This window comes from Dasypus novemcinctus, chromosome 2 (genome assembly GCF_030445035.2).
Source record: "Dasypus novemcinctus isolate mDasNov1 chromosome 2, mDasNov1.1.hap2, whole genome shotgun sequence".
Classification (NCBI taxonomy): Eukaryota; Metazoa; Chordata; class Mammalia; order Cingulata; family Dasypodidae; genus Dasypus; species Dasypus novemcinctus.
In genome coordinates this window covers 121,880,718-121,900,856 of record NC_080674.1, presented here as the reverse complement: position 1 = coordinate 121,900,856, position 20,139 = coordinate 121,880,718, and the positions used below count along the sequence as shown (strand labels likewise).

General features: G+C 36.2%; 1 protein-coding gene across 6 annotated transcripts in view; it reads right to left on the bottom strand.

Moving 5' to 3' along the window:
- The window catches only part of COMMD10 (COMM domain containing 10), a 237,312-nt gene that overhangs the window by 198,621 nt on the left and 18,552 nt on the right, over positions 1-20,139 (bottom strand). The gene's annotated exons all lie outside the window — the stretch shown is intronic.

The following is a 20,139-nucleotide window of genomic DNA, read 5'->3' as shown; positions in this document are numbered from 1 at the left end:
AAAGACATAAATATCAATACCCAAAAGGACAATGTACTCCAAACAGAATGAATCTGAATAAACCTACTCCAAGACACCTACTGTTCAGAATGACAAATATCAGAGATAAAGACAGGATTCTAAAAGCAGCAAAAGAGAAGAAAAGCATCACATAGAAGGGAACCTCAATAAGATTAAGTGCCATGGAGGCAAGAAAGTGGCATGATGTATTTAAGATACTGAAAGAGAAAAGCTGCCAACCAAGAACTCTGTATCTGGCAAAACTATCCTTTAAAAATGAGGGTGAGTTTAAAATTTAGAAAAACAAAAACTGGGAGAATATGAATTATAAGAGACCAGAATTACAAAAGGTATTAAAGGGAGTGCTGAGGTCTGAAAGGAAAACACAAGTGGAGAAAAGTGGAGAAATGAAGATTATTAGGAAGGGTAAACTAAAGGGGTAAAAAAAGAGACAAAAGTAAAATATAACAACAGAAAGCCAAGGGACAAAATGGATAAAGTAAGTAAAGCCTTTACAGTTAGTGTTCATTAACTGTAAATGTTAATGGCATGAACTCCCCAACCAAAAGATAGGTTCATGGATAGTATTAAAAAATATGAGCCATCTATATGCTGTCTAAAAGACTCACCTCAGATATAAGGACACAACTAGGTTGAAAGTAAAAGGTTGGAAAAAGATATTCTACATAAATAGTAACCAAAAAAGAGATGGAATAATGATACTAATATCAAACAAGATAGATTTTAAGCACAAAAACTGTTATAAAGGATGAAGAAGTCAGTATATATTAATAAAAGGGGCAATTAACCAAGAAGAAATAACCATAATAAATATTTATGCACCTAACCTGGGTGTCCCAAGATACATGAGGCACACACTGGCAAAACTAAAGGGAGAAATAAATGTCTCTACAATAATAGTTGGAGACTTCAATATACCACTCACAGTTTCAGACAGAATATCTGAACAGGATAAATACAGAAACAGAGCTTAAATAATACGATAAGTGAATTAGACTTAGAGACATTTATAGAGCATTGCACCTCAAAACAGCAGGATATACATTCTTTTCAAGTATTCATGACTAGTTCTCCAGAATAGGTTATATGTTGATGTTGGGTCACAAGACAAGTCTCAATAAATTTAAAAAGACTGAAATTATACAAAGACTTTCTCTGATCATAATAAAGCTAGAAATCAATAATAGACAGAAAAAGGGAAAATTCATAAATATACAGAGATTAAATAATACTTTTAAATAATCACTGGGTCAAAAAAGAAACTGCAAGAGAATTCAGTAAATATCTTGACATGAATGAAAATGAGAACACAATATATCAAAACCTATGGGACACTGCAAAGGCAGTGGTGAGAGGGAAATTTATAGCCCTCAATGCTTACATTAAAAAAGAAGAGTTAAAATTGAAGATCTAGCTGCATACCTGGAGGAACTAGAAAAAGAGAAGCCAACAAATTCCAAACAAAGTCAAAGGAAAGAAATTATAAAGATAAGAACAAAAATAAATGAAATCAGGAACAAAAAAAAACAATAAAGGGAATAAACAACACCAAAATTTGGTTCTTTGAGAAGATCAACAAAATCGAAAAACTTTCAGCTAGACTGACCAAGAAAAAAAAGGAGAGAAGATGTAAATAAATAAAATCAGAAATGAGATGGGGGACATTACCACTGACCCTGAAGAAATAAGAGAGATCTTAAGAGGATACTATGAACAACTATATGCCAAAAAACTAGACAATGCAGATGAGACAAATTGCTAGAAACACCTGAACAACCTACACTGGTCCTAGAAAAGATAGAAGATCTCAACAAACCAATCACAAGTAAAGAGACTGAAACAGTAATCAAAAACCTCCCAAAGATGAAAAGCCCAGGACCAGATGGCTTCACAGGTGAATTCTATCAATTATTCAAAGATGATCTAATACCAATCTTGCTCAAGCTCATCCAAAAAACTGAAAAGGAAAGAATACTACCAAACTCATTCAAAGAAGCCAAATCACCCTAATACCAAAACCAAATAAAGATACCAGAAAAAAAGAAAATTACAGACCAGTATCTCTAATGAATATAGATGCAAAAATCTTGAAGAAATATTTGCAAACCAAATCCAAAAGCACATTAAAGAATTATACACCACAATCAAGTGGGTTTTATCCCAGGTATGCAAAGGTGATTAAACACAAGAAATTCAATTAGTGTAATAAACCATATTAATAAATTGTAGAAGAAAAAGCACATGATCCTCTCAATTGATGCAGAAAAGGCATTTGACAAAATTCAGCACCTTTCTTGATTTTAAAAAAAAAAACCTCCAAAAAAAAAAAAATAGAAGCTTTCTCAATATGATAAAATACATACATGAAAAACGTTTAGCTAGCACTGTAATCAATGGTGAAAGACTGAAAACTTTCCACTGAGATCAGTAACAAGACAAGGATGCCCACTGTCACCACTGTTACTCAATATTGTGCTAGATGTTCTAGGTAGAGCAATAAAGGCTAGATAAAGAAATAAAAGGCACCCAAATAGGAGAGAAAGAAGTAAAACTTGCACTATTTACTGATGATATTATCCTATATCTAGAAAATCCTGAAAAACCACAACAAAGCTAGTAAAACTAATAGATGAGTTCAGCAAAGTAGCAGTATACAAGATTAATATGCAAAAAGCATTAATAGCATTTCTACACACTACTGATGTGCAATCTAAGGTGGAAATCAGAAAAAAAAATTCCATTTATAGCAGCAACTAAAACAAATATTTAGGAGTAAACTTAACCAAGGAAATAAAGGACCTGTATTCTGAAAACTACAAAACATTGATAAAAGAAACCAAAGAAGACTTAAATAAACGGAAGGACATTCCGTGTTCATGGACTGGAAGACTAAATATCATTAAGACATCAGTTCTACCCAAACTGATTTACAGATTGAATGCAATCCCAATAAAAATCCCAAAAGCCGTTTTTGCAGAAATGGAAAAGCCAATTATCAAATTAATTTGGAAGGGTAAGGGGCACCAAATAGTAAAAAATGTCTTAAAAGAAGAACAATTTTGGAGGACTCTCACTTTCTGACTCAGCAATATGCTACAGAGTTAAAAACAGCATGGTACTGGCATAAAGACAGACTAAACAATGAAATGAATCAAGAACTCAGAAACAGACCCTCACATCTATAGTCAAGTGATTTTGACAAGGCTGTTAAGCCCACCCAGCTAGGCCTGAACAGTCTGGTCATCAAATGGTGGATAGCCATATCCAAAGAAAGAGTACCTCTATTCACACCTTTTAGAAAAATTAACTCAAAATGGATCAAGGATCTAAATATGAAAGTGACAACCATAGGAGAACATCTTCGAGATCTTGTGGTAAGTAGCAGTTTCTTAAACCTTACAAGCAAAGCATGAGCAACAAAAGAAAAAATGGATAAATGAGGCCTCCTCAAAATTAATCACTTTTGCACATCAAAGAACTGTCAAAAGAGTGAAAAGACAGATGACTCAATGGGAGAAAATACTTGGAAATCACATATCCAATAAGGATTTAATATCCATGATACATAAGGAGATACTACATCTCAACAATAAAAAGACAAACTACTGAATTAAAGAATGGGCAAAAGACTTGAATAGACAATTGTGCAAAGAAGAAATAAAAACAGCAAATAAACACATGAAAAAATGTTCACTATCACTAGCAATTAGGGAAATACAAATCAAAACTACAACGAGGTATCATTTCACACCTATTAGAATGGGCACTATTAAAAACTCAGAAAACTACATGTGTTGGAGAGGATGTGGAAAGAAAGGAATGCTTAGTCACTGTTGGTGGGAATGTAGAATGGCAAAACCACTGTGCAGGACTATTTGGTAGGTCCTAAGGAAGGTGAGTATGGCTTGCCATGTGATCTGGTATACACCCAGAAAAAATGAGAGCAGTGACACGAACAGATATTTGTACACCAATGTTCATAGCAGCAATATTCACAATTGCCAAAAGATGGAAATAACCCAGGTGTCCATCAACTGATGAATGTATAAAGAAACTGGTGTATACACACAATGGAATATTATGCATCTGTAAGAAGAAACGAAGTCGTGAAGCATATGACAACATTGATGAACCTGGAGGACATTATGTTGAGTGAAGCAAGCCCGACACAAAAGAGCAAATATTGTATGATTGTGCTATTATGAACTAAATATATTGTGTAAACTCATGGAGTTAATAAGTAGAATATGGGTCACCAGAAAACAAGGTAGAGAATAGAAGGCTGAGAGTTTAGAAGTAAATAGAAATGGTGAAAGCACATCACAGTGTTTGTAACGAGCAGGGCTATTATATGGGTATGTCTGGTTGAAAGGGAAAGTCTAAGGGCATGTATATTATTATTAGCAGGAAAGTTTAAAAATGTAACATGGGACTGTATAACATAGTAAAACCTTGTGTGATATACAAATATGGGCATATATAAAGCTGTTTTTACAAAACATAAATACAAATAAACTAGAGAGACAGAAACACAGTAACAGCTATGTACAGCAAGAGAAGCATAAAGAGATAGAGAAGTGATGAGGGTTTTTTGTTTTTTATTATATTGGAATAATGAAAATGTTCTAATAAATGAAGTGATAAATGCACAACTATGTGATTATACCAAATACCACTGATTGCACACTTTTTTTTTTAAATTCATTTTTTAAAAAAATATTACATTCAAAAAATATGAGGTTCCATTCAACCCCACTGCCCCCACCCCCCACTCCCCACTCCCCCCACAGTAACACTCTCTCCCATCATCATGACACATCCATTGCACCTGGTAAGTACATCTCTGGGCATCGCTGCACCCCATAGTCTATGGTCCACATCATAGCCCACACTCTCCCACGTTCCATCCAGTGGGCCCTGGGGGGATCTACAATGTCCCGTAGTTGTCCGTGAAGCACCACCCAGGACAACTCCACGTCCCGAAAACGCCTCCCCATCTCATCTCTTCCTCCCATTCCCCGCACCCAGCAGCTACCATGGCCACCCTTCCCACACCAATGCCACATTTTCTCTGTGGACATTGGATTGGTTGTGTCCATTGCACATCTATGTCAAGTGGGGGCTTAGATTCCACATGGATACTGGATGCAATCCTCCTGCTTTCAGTTGTAGGCATTCTAGGCTCCATGGTGTGGTGGTTGACCTTCTTCAACTCCATGTTAGCTGAGTGGGGTAAGTCCAATAAATCAGAGTGTAGGAGCTGAAGTCTGTTGAGGCTCAGGGCCTGGCTATCATATTGTCAGTCCAGAGATTCAAATCCCCTAGATATATCTTAAACCCCAGCACCAACTACAATTCCAGTAAAGTAGCATGAAAGGCTTGTGAAAAGAGATCCCATCTGAGTCCAGTTCCATCACGCAGAAACACCAGCTCCAAAGAAGGGCCATCTGACATGGCAGTGAACCCCATCTGCCATAACCATAGAACCCGTGGGTCTCTTTATCCCTCAAAAGAACCAATACCTGGGGTTGTATCTACTTTATCTGTCTCTTAGACTCTGCTCAGTTGTGCATAAGGGCAATCCTTCTGACAACCTCCAGACTCTTTTTTAGAGACTCGTAGCCATATAAACTCATTTCTCCTTTCCATTTCCCCCTTACATTAGGTCAAACAGCATTTTAAAGTCATGTTATTATATGTAGACAGGGATATTCTGCTGATCCGCATTGAACCTTTAATTCAAGGTCATTTTCTAGTTGCATCTTCAGCTGGTATTTGGTAGTGATCCCTCGGTGCCAGGGAGGCTCATCCCCGGGTGTCATGTCCCATGCTGGGGGGAATGCACTGCATCTACATGCTGAGTTTGGCTTCGAGACTGGCCACATTTGAGTAACATGAAGGCTGTCAGGAGGAAACTCCCAGGCACAATGCTGCTCTAGGCCTTGTTCTTATTGCAGGCGTATAGGCTCACAAGCATAGCCATTAGTATCAGGAGCCCATTGTTGGACCCTCATTCCTTCCTGGTTCTTACCGTTGCACCTGGGGGACTGCCGCTGCTCCCCTAGGGACTACGACAGAGCCCCCCTGGCCAGGAACCCAGTACCCCACCAGCTGTTGTTTTTAATTGTTTCCACTATGAGTATATCTAAACATTACCATGCACCCTGGACATATGCCCTGTATAACTCCCTGTCAACCATATATAGCCTGTCAATAACATCCCATACCAGTATTCCTCCGCCGCTATTGTCGAACCACTCTGTGATCCAAAACTTCCTGTAAAGTGAATCCCAATATAATGTCAGTTTCCCTTACTAGTAAAATGGAATATAGTAATGAGTTTAAAGGTTAGATCTAGAGTATATATTGATTTGGAAAAATTTCTACATCCTATCTTTTTCTTTTCTTTTTTCCTAATTATTGAGCTTCTCTTCACAAGAGTCTTAGATCACAGTAATTCATATATACAATATACAGTACTCCCACACATCCACCATAAAACCTTTTCCCTTCCACAGTGATAATCTTTTAACTTATTCATATTATATTTCCTGAAACTGATGTACAGACTCCGAAACAATAGCTTTCAAACAAGGTGACATCTGTGCTTACAATGTGGTCCATACTTTAGGATATACAGTTTTCTAAATTCTTTAGTTATCCTATGTTTTACATTATGGTTTACATTATTAGTCTGTCATCCCCTATATGTTTTTGGTGTAATATTACATGTTTTATATTCATCCTCGCGTACTCTCGCAAAACTCCTCTCTTGCCCCCACATTTACCTTGGTTCCATCCATTCCACATCCATTTTCCCCTCCCCTTGGGGCCCACAGCGACAGCCAATCTCCATTTCCCGAGGAGCCACATCCAGAGATACTTGCAGCAGTGTTCAGGGCCTGACTTTCTCAACTGCCCTAATGCCCTGGGAGCCACCCTTTCTCTCGAGAGATACAGTTCTCTCTATTTAATGGTATTAGTCCTCCCCAGGATGTGGGTCCACCCCAACTCTCACTTCCTGGGTCTCTACCCAACGGTACAACCCACCCTGGCAAAATGAGCCTTCAGCCATTCCCCAGGAGTCCGTCCCGCATCAGACCATCCCCTCCAAGCATCCTAAACAGGTAACCCTCCTAATTATATTTTGATACGATTTTCTCAGCATTTTACTCTCAACCAACACCTGACACTCTCCTATGTTCGTATGTTGCCCCTCCCTCCCCCCAATTTTTTGGGCAATATTACCCCTCCGCCCATCCCCAGCCCCTCTCAAACCTGCAAAGCCCCACCCGAAGGCAACCCCTTGCCCCCATTTTATCTCTTCTTTGTGCTCATACTTACCGCCAGCTCATCATAAATTCCACCCCTGCAGATGTCAGCTCACATCCTTCCTCCACCCCCCCCGATTTCCTGTAAGCCTATTTTCCAGTCTCTAGCTCTCTGAGGCAGGTTGCTTATTTCATATCATTGAGGTCATGTAGTATTTGTCCTTCAATGCCTGGGTTGCTTCACTCAACATAAGGTTCTCAAGATTCATCCATATTATCACGTGTGTTTGTAGTGTATTTGTTCTTACAGCCGAGTAGTATTCCATTGTGTGTATATACCACATTTTATTGATCCACTCATCTGTTGATGGGCATTTGGGTTGATTCCAACTTTTGGCAATAGTGAACAATGCTGCTATGAACATTGGTGTACATATATTGGTTTGTGTCCTTGTTTTCAGTTCTGATGGGTATATACCCAGCAGTGGTATTGCTGGGTCATATGGCAAATCTATGGTTAGTTTTTTGAGAAACCGCCAAACTGTCCTCCAGAATGGTTGGATCCTTCTGCATTCCCACCAGCAGTGGATGAGTGTTCCCCTTTCTTCACATCCTCTCCAGCATTTGTAGTCTTCTGTTTTTTTCATAGCTGCCAATCTTATGGGAGTAAGATGGTATCTCATTGTAGTTTTGATTTGCATTTCCCTGATAGCTAGAGATTTGGAGCATTTTTTCATGTGCTTTTTAGCCATTTGTATTTCTTCTTTGGAGAAGTGTCTGTTTAAATCTTTTTCCCATTTTTTAAATGGGTTGTTTATCTTTTTATCTTCAAGATATAGGAGTTCTTTATATATGCAAGTTATAAGTCTCTTATCAGATATATGGTTGCCCAATATTTTCTCCCATTGTGTGGGTTCCCTTTTTACTTTCTTGACAAACTCCTTTGAGGTGCAGAAGGCTTTAATTTTGAGGAAGTCCCATTTATCTATTTGCTCTTTTGCTGCTCGTGCTTTTGGTGTGAAGTTCATGAAGCCATTTCCTATTACAAGGTCCTGCAGATGTTTCCCTACACTGCTTTCCAAGATCGTTATGGTCTTGGCTCTTATATTTAGGTCTTTGATCCATCTTGAGTTGATCTTTCTATAAGATGTGAGATGGTAATCCTCTTTCATTCTTCTACATATGGCTATCCAGTTCTCCAGGCACCATTTGTTGAATAGGCCATTCTCTCCCAGTTGAGAGGGTTTGGTGGCTTTATCGAATATTATATGGCTATATATGAGGTTCTATATCAGAACTTTCAATTCGATTCCATTGGTCTGTGTGTCTCTCCTTATGCCAATACCATGCTGTTTTCACTACTGTAGCTTTGTAGTATGTTTTGAAGTCAGGAAGTGTGATTCCTCCAATTTCGTTTGATTGCACACTTTGGATGAATTGTTTGCTTTATTAGTATGTATCAAAAAAATTCATTTTTTTTAAAAAAAAAAAGCAAGGTGAAGAACATATAATATGCTTTCTTTTTTTAAATTTTAATTATAATAATAAGGTTTCTTGTGTGTAAAGCAGAAGGAATATTATATACTCAAATTGTCTTAGGTATACATAAACAAATTCTGGGAAGATATAGAAGAAGCTAATAACAGTGGTTTCCTGAGGTGGGGTGGAGTCGGGTAGATGGGGATCAGGAAAACAAAGGAGACTTTCCATTACATACATTTTACGTTTTTTGAACTATGTGAATATAACACTTCTTTGAAAAATTAAATATAAATTAAAATATGCATTGTGAAAAAATTAGGAAACCGATAAAAGAAAAGTCACCCAAAATTGTACTCCCAGTTACAATCACTGTTAGAATTTTGCTTCTTGCCATTCCAGAGAAATCATGTACATGCTCAAATATCATATACTTTATAATCTGCAATTTCATTTAACAATATGACAATGCTCTATTTCCATGACAATAGGTATGGATCTATGAGATCATTTCAAGTGCCTGAATAGCATTTTGTTGTATAAATATACCATTATCTATTCAGCCCAATCTCCCATTGATGATCATTTAAATTGTTCACCACTTTTTACTATTTAACAATAAAAGAATAGCAGCAAAACAAAAAACAAACAAACAAACAAAAAAATCCAGCATACTACCAACAAATATCTTGGCAAATGTTTTGAATCACAACTATAAAATTCCACAGAAAGCCAGACCAAAGATCTAGGTTTCACATAAATATACAGAAACCAAATCATCTTCCTGTTTCTTTATCACAACTCAAAATGCCAAGCAGACTTTAAATATACACATATAGAAAAAAAAAAATCTTGAGCAGCCGAAACTTCTGAAGGAAAAAAAGGGAGAAGAACTTAGATGAGTGAAAGAATCATTATTAAGTTACAGTACAGATAAAGTAGATACAACCCCAGGTACTGGTTCTTCTGAGGGCTACAGAAAACCACAAGTTCTATGGTCATGGCAGATGGAGTTCAGTGCCATGTCAGCTGGCCCTTCTTTGGAGTTTGTGTTTCTGTGTGATGAAGCTGGACTCAGATGTGATCTTGGTCCACAAGTTTCTCCTGTTACTTTTACCGAAACTGTAGTTGGTGCTGGGGTTTAATGTATACCCAGGGGACCTGAATCTCTGGACTGACCGTGTGATAGCCAGCCCCTGAGCCTCAACAGACTTCAGCTCCTATACTCTGGTTTATTGGACTTACCCCACTCAGCTAACATGGAGGTGAAGAAGGTCAACCACCACACCAGGGAGCCAAGAGTGCCTACAACTGAAAGCATCCATGTGGAATGTAAGCCCCCTCTGGATATAGATATGGAGTGCACACAACCATTCCAAGGTCCACAGGGTGGAGGAATAGAGTATGGATTAGAGTGAACTTACTGATATTCTATTCATGAACTATCGTGATTAGTAATCGAAGAAAATGTGGCGTTGGTGTGGAGAAAGTGGCCATGGTGGCTGCTGGGAGTAGGGAGTGGGAGGAAGAGATGAGATGTGGGGGTGTTTCTGGGACTTGGAGTTGTCCTGGGTGGTGCTGCAGGGCCAGTTACCAGACATTGTATGTCCTCCCATGGCCCACTGGGTGGACTGTGGGAGAGTGTGGGCTATGATGTGGACCATTGACCATGAGGTGCAGCGGTGCTCAGAGATGTATTCACCAAATGCAATGAATGTCTCATGATGATGGAGGAGATTGTTGTTATGGGGGGAGGAGTGGTGTCAGGGGGATGGGAGGTATATGGGGACCTCATATTTTTTAATGTAATATTAAAAAATAAAGACCAAAAAAAATTAAGTTACAGTAATCAAGACAAAAGGGAATTAGAGCAAGGATAAAAATAAAACTCAATGGAAGAGAAGAGAGAGTCCAGAAACTAATCCACGCAATAAAGTTTCTACAAACACGCCAAGTAAATGCAACAGCAAAAGGAAAGTATGCAGCAAATGAATAGCCACCTGAAAAAATAAATAAATAAAAAAACCTTGATCTATCTCATACCATGCACAATTCAGCTGAAAAGTATTTATTCTAATAATGAACAGAGGAATGACTTAAGTTAAACAGAGTAAAGGTAGAGTGAAGAAAAACAAAAAACAATATTTAAAAGATAGTAGCTACATAAGATAAAGTTGCTCCAAAATCAGGATAATTGGTATTCCCAGAAGTTGAATACCAAATATATGCAACAGAAAACATCTAATAGAAGACATAAACTAAAGCCTAGGGAGAAATGTCACCAAATATTGGATACCAGAACCCACTGACAAATGCTTGAACATCAAAGAAATGAAAGATTCTTCAGATATTAATTCAGAAAAATCAAGTCACCTACAAAGGGGATTAAAAAAAAAAATCAGCCCATTCTCAGATTTCAAACAACAATCACTGGCAATGACAAAGGAGAAGGGTCCACTAAGCACTAGGGGAAAAAATGAAAATAATAAAAATATACCTGAAAAAGATGTCATATAAACACAGGAGCCAGGCATTTCAAGCATGAAAGAAAACAGGGAATTCAATATCCACAAGCCTTTCTTGGAAGAAACTATCTAACACTGAATACAACCAATCAATAATTTAATCAAAATTTTATACACTAAAGAATGTAGCAGCCATGGAAAAAATGATGGCAGTAAGTATTAAACATATTTATATACAGAAGTAAAACTAAATAAATGTGATAATTATAGTAACGAAATAAAATAAATTGATACAAATCAGGCAACATGAAAATAATACAACTAATCCAAACTGGGAAGTATGGATAGGAGAAATTGACAATAGGGAATGCTTATTGTCATCTTTTTAGTTTTTAAAATGGAGGATGAAACAGCTGGTATCTTTGTAAAAATAAAGAAGGGGAATCTTTACCTTTTTAATTTTCATCTTTTATAGCAGGGAATCAATGCTATCTAAAATTTAAACATATTTTTTAAAAATAATCTATTATTTATTACCTTGTGTCCTTAACCATAGAGGATATCTGAAAAATTAATCACTACTTTGGTCAAAAAAATAATAAGTATGGTTATCTGAAGTTGAATAATTGATTCAGTTTTACTAAATTTTCCACCTCTTAATTTCAAATAAAATTTAACTATGCTTTATTAAAATAATATAAAATAGTATGAATAACATGATCCCCCTTTTTTAAAAAAGTGCTTTTTAAAATATCTCATTTTAGCTATATATATGCCTGCAGAAATACCTAAAATAGTGTCTGCCTAATATTAACAGTAGTATTTGATGAGTGTTAGGGTGCTTGAAGATTTTTAATTTTCTTTGTTCTTTCCAGCAACACATAAATTCTTTATAATGGGTAAGAAACATTTCACAAAGCATTATACTAAACAAAAAGCAACTCCTGTAAACAAGGCCAGGTCATTTATAAAGATGGAAAAGTTCCATCTCCGGACATATTATAGAACCACAAAAATACTGGGAGATGAGCCAAACAGGTCACAAAACTAAAGAAAAACATCAGAAGATAATTTGGAAAAATAAAGTGAAAACATTTCACAAGAAAAATGAAAATACTCATGTATATTTAAAACTTCATCTCAAAAAGTTAAATGTGCTATAATGTTTGAATCCAGAGACTTTTGGACAATAAAAGATAAATGTATTGTAAGCAGAAAGTATTCTTATTCTACTTTATGAGCTAGTGAACAATTACTATATTGTCAAAGCATTTTAAGTTTATTTTTAAAAAAGTGTATTTCAAAAAGAAAAATGTGATTAACACTATTTGTGTTAGTAAATTTTCTTCCAACTTATTTGTAAACTACTTGAGGTCAAAATGCCCAGATTCTATTTATCCAATACAGAGATCAGCAATCTATGCCCTGAGACTCAAAAACTGACCTACAACCTGGTTTTGTAAATAAAGTTTTATTGGACTATACCCCCATTTGTTTATGTATTGTCTATGCCTGCTTCCACTTAATAGCCATTTCGAGTAGTTGTGACAGAGACCACATGGCCCACAACACCAGAAATATTTACTACCTGGCCATTTACAAAAAGTTTTCTAATCCCTGGTCTAGAGCAATGGATCAGAAGACTCTTGAGGTTCCCAGGCTGGTTTCAGGGGGTCTGCAAAGTCAAATCATTTTCATAAAAATAACACATTACAAACACTTTTCACTGTAATGACATTTGCACTGATGATACAAAAGCAATGGTGGATGAAACTACTGGTGCCTTTGCAAATATAAAGACAGTAGCACCAATGGCTAAAGTCATCATATTCATCTTCACAAAGTCAAAGTAAAAAAGGAAATAAAAAGGATAGTTTCACTTAATAATGTCCTTGATGAAGCAGTAAAAATCCTTACTTGTACTAAATTTCAACCCTTGAGTACACATCTTCTTTCTATCCTGTCTGATGAAATAGGAAGTACACAGAGAGGATTTTGCTGCACCAAAGTACTATGGCTGCCCAGACAGAAAAAAAGTTTGTCAAATTTTATAGCTGCAAGCTAAATTAGCTGTCTTTTTTTTTTTTTAACAAAACACTATTTTTACTGACAAACTACTTATTTATACTTGAATATCTGGCAGACCTTAATCTCAAAAATAAATGAAATAAGCCTCTCACTTGAAGGAAAATGAACAATTCTTGTGTTAATAATAAAATTCAAGCTTTCAAGAAACTATAAGAACTTTTGAAAATTTTCACCTACCATTGTGAATTTGACAGCTTCCCAATTAAAGACTTTTCTTGAGACTGGTCATATGTTAACGAATGTTGTTTTTTGATATTATAAAATGAAAAGTGTCAACATTTGGAAGATCTCCATAACCCAGTGAATCAATATTTTCAAAATGATCAATGCATGATGCTACAAAAATATGCATGGGTAAAAGATCAATTCACAGTACAAGACAAACCACTGCATTTTAATGTAACAGCATACAAAAAGTTCACTGACATGATTTCAGACTCCACAGTGAATTTGACTTTTAAGAAACTACTGACAAGAATGCCAAGAAAATTCAATGGGGAAAGAACAATCTTTTTAATAAAGGATGCTGCGACAACTAGATATCTACATGTAAAAGAATGAATTTGAAATCCTTTACACATACACGAACACGTCACAGACCTAAATGTAAGAGCTATAACAATAAAACTCTTAGAAGCAAATTTAAGAGTAAATCTTTGTGACCTTGGGTTAGACAGAGCCTTCTTAGTTATGAAACCAAAAGCACAAGCTACCAAAGAAAAATGAAATGAATTAAATGTCATCAAAAATCAAAATGTTGGGGTTTCAAAGGACACCATCAAGAAATTCAAAATATAACACAAAGAATGGGAAAAAATATTTACAAATGATATATCATTTGAAAATGATGGACTGACATTTAGAATATATAAAGAACTCTTAAGACACAACAATAAATATATATATATATATTTAACCTGATTTTATAACAAGCAAAGGATTTGAATAGACATTTCTCCAAAAATGATAGGCAAATGGGTCAATGAGCACATGAAAAGATGCTCAACATCTTTATATAGTAGAGAAATGGAAATCAAAACCCCAATGAGACACCATTTCACACCAACTAGGATGGCTATAATCAAACAGATAATAACAAGTGTTGACAAGCATATGGATAAATTAGAATCATCACACACTGCTGATAAGAATGTAAGATGATGCAACTGCTTTGGAGACAGTTTGGCAGTTCCTCAAAAACTTAAAGCATAGACTTACTACATTACCTGGGAATTCCACTCTGTTATATACCCCAAAGAATTTAAAAGAAATACTTGCACAAATATGTTCATAGAAGCACTCTTCATAGTAGCTAAAGGGTAGAAATAGCCCAATGTCAATCAAGGATAGATGGACTTTTAAAAAAATGATAAATTCATACATGGGAATATTATTCAGCCATAAAAAAAAAAGAAATGAAGTACTTTTACAAGCTACAACGTGGATAAACCCCAAAACATTATGCTAAGTGAAAGAAGCCAGATATGAAAGACCATATATTATATAAATTCCATTTATGTGAAATATCCAGGAATAGGTAAATCTATGCAGATTTAAAAATCTATGTAGATTAGTGGTTGCCAGGGGCTGGGGTAGAGGAGACTGGGGAGCCACTGCTTATGGGTCAGCAGCAATAAAAATGTTTGGAACTAAACAGAGGTGATGGTTACATAACATTGTTAATGTACTTATGCTATTAAATTGTACACTTTAAAATGGTTAATTTTATGTTATGTGAATAGTACCTCAATAAAAAAAAATTTTTTTAATTAAAAAGAAACAAGCAAAGGATATAAACAAACATTTCTCTGAAGAGATATCCAAATCACCAAAAGTACGTGAAAAGATGCCCAACTTCAATAGCCTTCACAGAAATGCAAATCAAAGTCACAATAAGATACCACTTCACACCCACCAGGATGGCTATAATTTTTAAAAAATTTAGTTAACGTGTATTGGCAATGATGTGCATAAATTCAAAACATCATGCACTGATGGTGGAAATAAAAGTAATGCAGCTGCCTCAGAAAACAGTCTGGCAGTTTTTCAAAAGGTTAAATAAGGAGTTATCATAAGACCCAGCAATTCTCCTCCTAGGTATATACTCAAGAGAAATTAAAATAATATGTCCACAAAAACTTTTACACAAATGTTCTCAAAAGCTTATTCAAAATAGCCAAAAAGTGAAAACAACCCAAATGCCCATCAATTGATGAAGAGATAAATAAAATGTGGTATGTGTGCAATAAAAAGGATTACAGTATTATACATGCTACAATATGGATGAACCTTGAAAATATTATGAAAGAGAATATTATGAAAGAAACCAATAACAAAAGACAAAATATTGTATAATCCTATTTATATGAAATTTCAGAAAAGGCAAATCTATAGAGAAAAAAAATGTAGGTTAGTGATTACCCAGGGCTTGAGGAGAGGATGGTGGGAGGAAATGGGGAATGACTGCAAATGGACACAGGATTTCTTTTGGGGGTAATAAAAATTTTCTAAATTTCATTAGTGAATTGTACATGTTTAGTGGTTGAATTTTATGATATATGAATAAGATCTCAATAAAACTGTAATAAAAAAGGGAAACTACGGACCTCCACATTCAGCAACAATGGAGTAAGTACGCTACCATAGCTTTCCCACTAATTACAACTGAAAACATTCACTAGAATACTTAAGGCAAGTATCTGAGGACTCTAAAGAGTAAATAATGCAGATGGATTGGAGAATGAAATCAAAACAGGGAGAATGATCCATATAGCCACGATTCCCCTGGATTTTGTTCCCTTCCCATATCTCCCAGTTTAGACTATATGGCAGCCCAAATGCTGAAATTGTACAGAAGAAAAGAAAGAAAGGAAGAAAGGGAGGGAGGGAGAAAGGGAGGGAGAGAGGTTAAAAAAAAACTGAGAGAAAGAGCGAGAGTGCGCACACCACCCTTTCTGGCCAAAGATATGAAAATGGAAGGCTCTGCAGAATAGAGAAGAGAAAATCCCCACTTTTCCCCCTTGTTTTATTCCCCCAACGCTGCAGAAAGGCAAGCTATAGTCACAAAGCTACATTCCCATGGTGGCAGAGGTAGCAGGGGTAGCAGGAACAACAATGGTCCTGCAGATACCTCAAACTCTCTTTCTGACCACAGGAAGTGGAAATAGAGCCCATGTTATTTTTTAAGCCCTCCTTTATCTTCCTGCTTTATCCTGGATATGCAATGCTGGTTCAATATTTGAAAAGCAGTCAATATAATCCACCATCTAACTGACTAAAGGACAAAACCACGTGATCATACCAATAGATAGATACAGAAAAGGCATTTGACAAAATTAAACATCCATTTAAGATAAAAATTCTCAGCAGACCAGGAATAGAATGGAACTTCTTTACCTGACAAAGAGCATTTTCTAAAAACCTACAGCTAACATCCTTCTCAAATGGTGAGAGATGTAATACCTTCCCTCTAACATCAGGTACTAGACAAGGATGTTCACACTCACTGCTCCTATTCAACATCATACTGGAAGACTTAATGCAATAAGGCAAGAAAAAGAAATAAAGGCTGCACTGATTGGAAAGGAAGAAATAAAACAGTCTCTATTCACAGATGATATGACTGTGTACAAAGAAAATTCCAAGAAAACTACAAAAAAACTACTATAGGCAATTAATGAGTTTACCAAGGTTATAACATACAAGGTCAACATATATAAATCAATCATATTTCTATATACTAGCAATAAACAATTGGGGGAAGTGGATGTGACTCAAGTGATTGGGCTCCCTTCTACCTTATAGGAGGTCCTGGGTTTAGTTCCCAGGGCCTCCTAGTGAAGGCAAGCTGGCCTGCGCGGAGAGCCGACCTGCATGGAAAGCTGATACAACAAGATGACACAACAACAACAACAACAACAAAAAGAGACACAGAGGAAAGACAATGAGAGACAAACCAAAAAAGGGAGCTGAGGTGGCTCAAGCAATTGAGTGCCCCTCTCCCATGTCAGAAGGTCCCAGGATCAGTTCCCAGTGCCTCCTAAAGAGAAGATGAGAAGACAAAGCAGACACAGAAGAATGCACAGCGAATGGACAGAGAGAACAGACAGTGAGCTGAGCACAAGCAGCAATGGAGGCATAAATAAATAAAATTAATCTTTAAAAGATAAAAAATTTTTTAAATAAACAACTGGAAGACAAAATGTAAAAAAACAGAACCATTTACAATAGTTCAAAAAAAGGAATACTCAGGAACAATTCTAACAAAATATGTGCAGAATCTACATACTGAAAATGGAAAACAAGGCTCAAAAAATCAGAAAATCTAAACAAATGTAGAGATATACTCAATACTGTTAAGTCAAACCTCCATAAAGTAATCTATAGATTTAACATACTTACAATCAAAATCCCAGCAAGATTTTTTATAGATATAGGAAAGTTGATTTTCATGACTTACATAGAAAGTCAAAGGAACTAGAATAATCAAAACAATTTTGAAAAGAAGAACAAAGTTAGGAGATTCACACTACCTGATTTTAAGACTTATAAAGCAACAGTAATTAAGGCAGTGTGTGGTGTTGGCACAGTCCATAAATAGATCAACACAATTATGGTCATTTGATTTTTGACAAAGGGGCAAAGGCAATTCAATGACAAAAGGATAACAACAAATGTTGTTGAAACAATGAAAGAAATGAAATTGATGTGCAAAAAAACTGAACTTTGATTTACACTTTACATGTTACGTAAAATTAACTCAAAATTGACTGCAGACTTAAATGCAAAACATAAACCTATAAAACATTTGGAAGAAAACATAAGAGAAAATCTAAGTGACATTAGATTAGGCTACACAATCTTAGATACAAAACCAAGAGTAGGAACAAGAAAAGAAAAAAAAATAATAACCTGGACTTAAAGTTAAAAACTCTCACTCTGAAAAGACACTGTTAAGAGAATGAAAAGAAAAGCAACAGACTGGGAGAAAGTATTTGTAAATCGTATTTCTGACCAAGAATTTACACCCAAAATATATAAAGAACTCACAAAACTTAACAGTAAGAAAACAGCCCTATTTTTTAAAAAAGTTTGCAAAAGCTGGAACTGACACTTCACCTAAGAAGACATACATGGATGGCAAGAAAGCATATTTAAAGGTCATCATCAGGGAAGCGGTTTGGCCCAGTGGTTAGGGCATCCGTCTACCACATGGGAGGTATGCGGTTCAAACCCCGGGCCTCCCTGACCCATGTGGAGCTAGCCCATGCACAGTGCTGATGCACGCAAAGAGTGCCCTGCCATGCAGGTCCCCACGTAGGGAAGCCCCACGCACAAGGAGTGTGCCACATAAGGAGAGCCGCCCAGCGCGAAAGAAAATGCAGCCTGCCTAAGAATGGCACTGCCCACACAGAGAGCTGACACAACAAGATGACAAAACAAAAAGAAACACAGATTTCCATGCCTCTGACAACAACAGAAGCGGACAAAGAAGATGACGCAGCAAATAGACACAAAGAACAGACAACCAGGGCGGGAGCAGGGGAAAGGGGAGAGAAATAAATAAATAAGTAAATCTTAGAAAATAAATAAATAAATAAAGATCATCATCAGCATTCATTTTTCAGTTTAGCAAATCAAAACTGAAAATACCAACTGATAACAAAGTTTTGGAACTATTGGAATTCTTATGTACTGCTGTTGGGAGTGCATAATAACCAACCTCTTCCAGAAAACAGAGGAAGGAAGAACACTTTCCAACTCATGCTATGAGGCCAGTATTACCCTGGTATGAAAGCAAAGACATAACCAGAAAACAATAGACCAATATTCCCCAAGAACATAAGACTCAAAAATCTTTAACCCACAGGAAGCGGACTTGGCCCAATGGATAGGGCATCTGCTTACCACATGGGAGGTCTGCAGTTCAAACCCCGGGCTTCCTTGACCCGTGTGCAGCTGGCCCATGTGCAGTGCTGATGCGTGCAAGGAGTGTGCCCCATAAGGAGAACTGCCCACCGCAAAAGAAAGTGCAGCCTGCCCAAAAATGGCACCGCACACACAGAGAGCTGACACAACAAGATGACACAAAAAAAAGAAACACAGATTCCCAGTGCCGCTGATAAGGATAGAAGCGGTCACAGAAGAACACACAGCGAATGGACACAGAGAGCAGACAACTTGGGGGGGAAGGGTAGAGAAATAAATAAAAAATAAGTCTTAAAAAAAAAAAAAATCTTTCACCTACATTTATATTATATACCACGACCAAGAAAGATTTATCCCAGAATTACTAAGTTGGTTGAACATCTGCAAATCAATTAATATAATACAACATATTAAAAGAACAAAAGATAAAATCTATATGGTCGTCTCAATCTCTATTAAGAGTAACTTACATTTAGTGACTAAAGTTTACTGAACAATCTTCAACACAGCTGTTATTTTATATTGTTTCCGAAGTATTCATTGCATTCACTGTTTACTACTCAAGAAATATTACTTGAGAACCTAAAGCATGCAAGACATCCTGCTAGGCACTAATACAGACAACACAAAAACAAATTATTATATGGTTCAGTAAAAATTATAACAAAGAGAGATAAAAAGTCTTATGCATAGGTACACAGATAAAAGAAAAACCAACTCGGCCAAAGGACTTAGAAAAAGAAAAGAGTGCCTCATTCCTACTTTTCAATTATGGAAGCATATTTTAAACTAGTAATTAAAATTAAATTACACTGTGGTAGCAAATACATAAATATATAGAAATAATTTTAAAGAAATATTGTATATATACATTTTCTTTTGCCTGA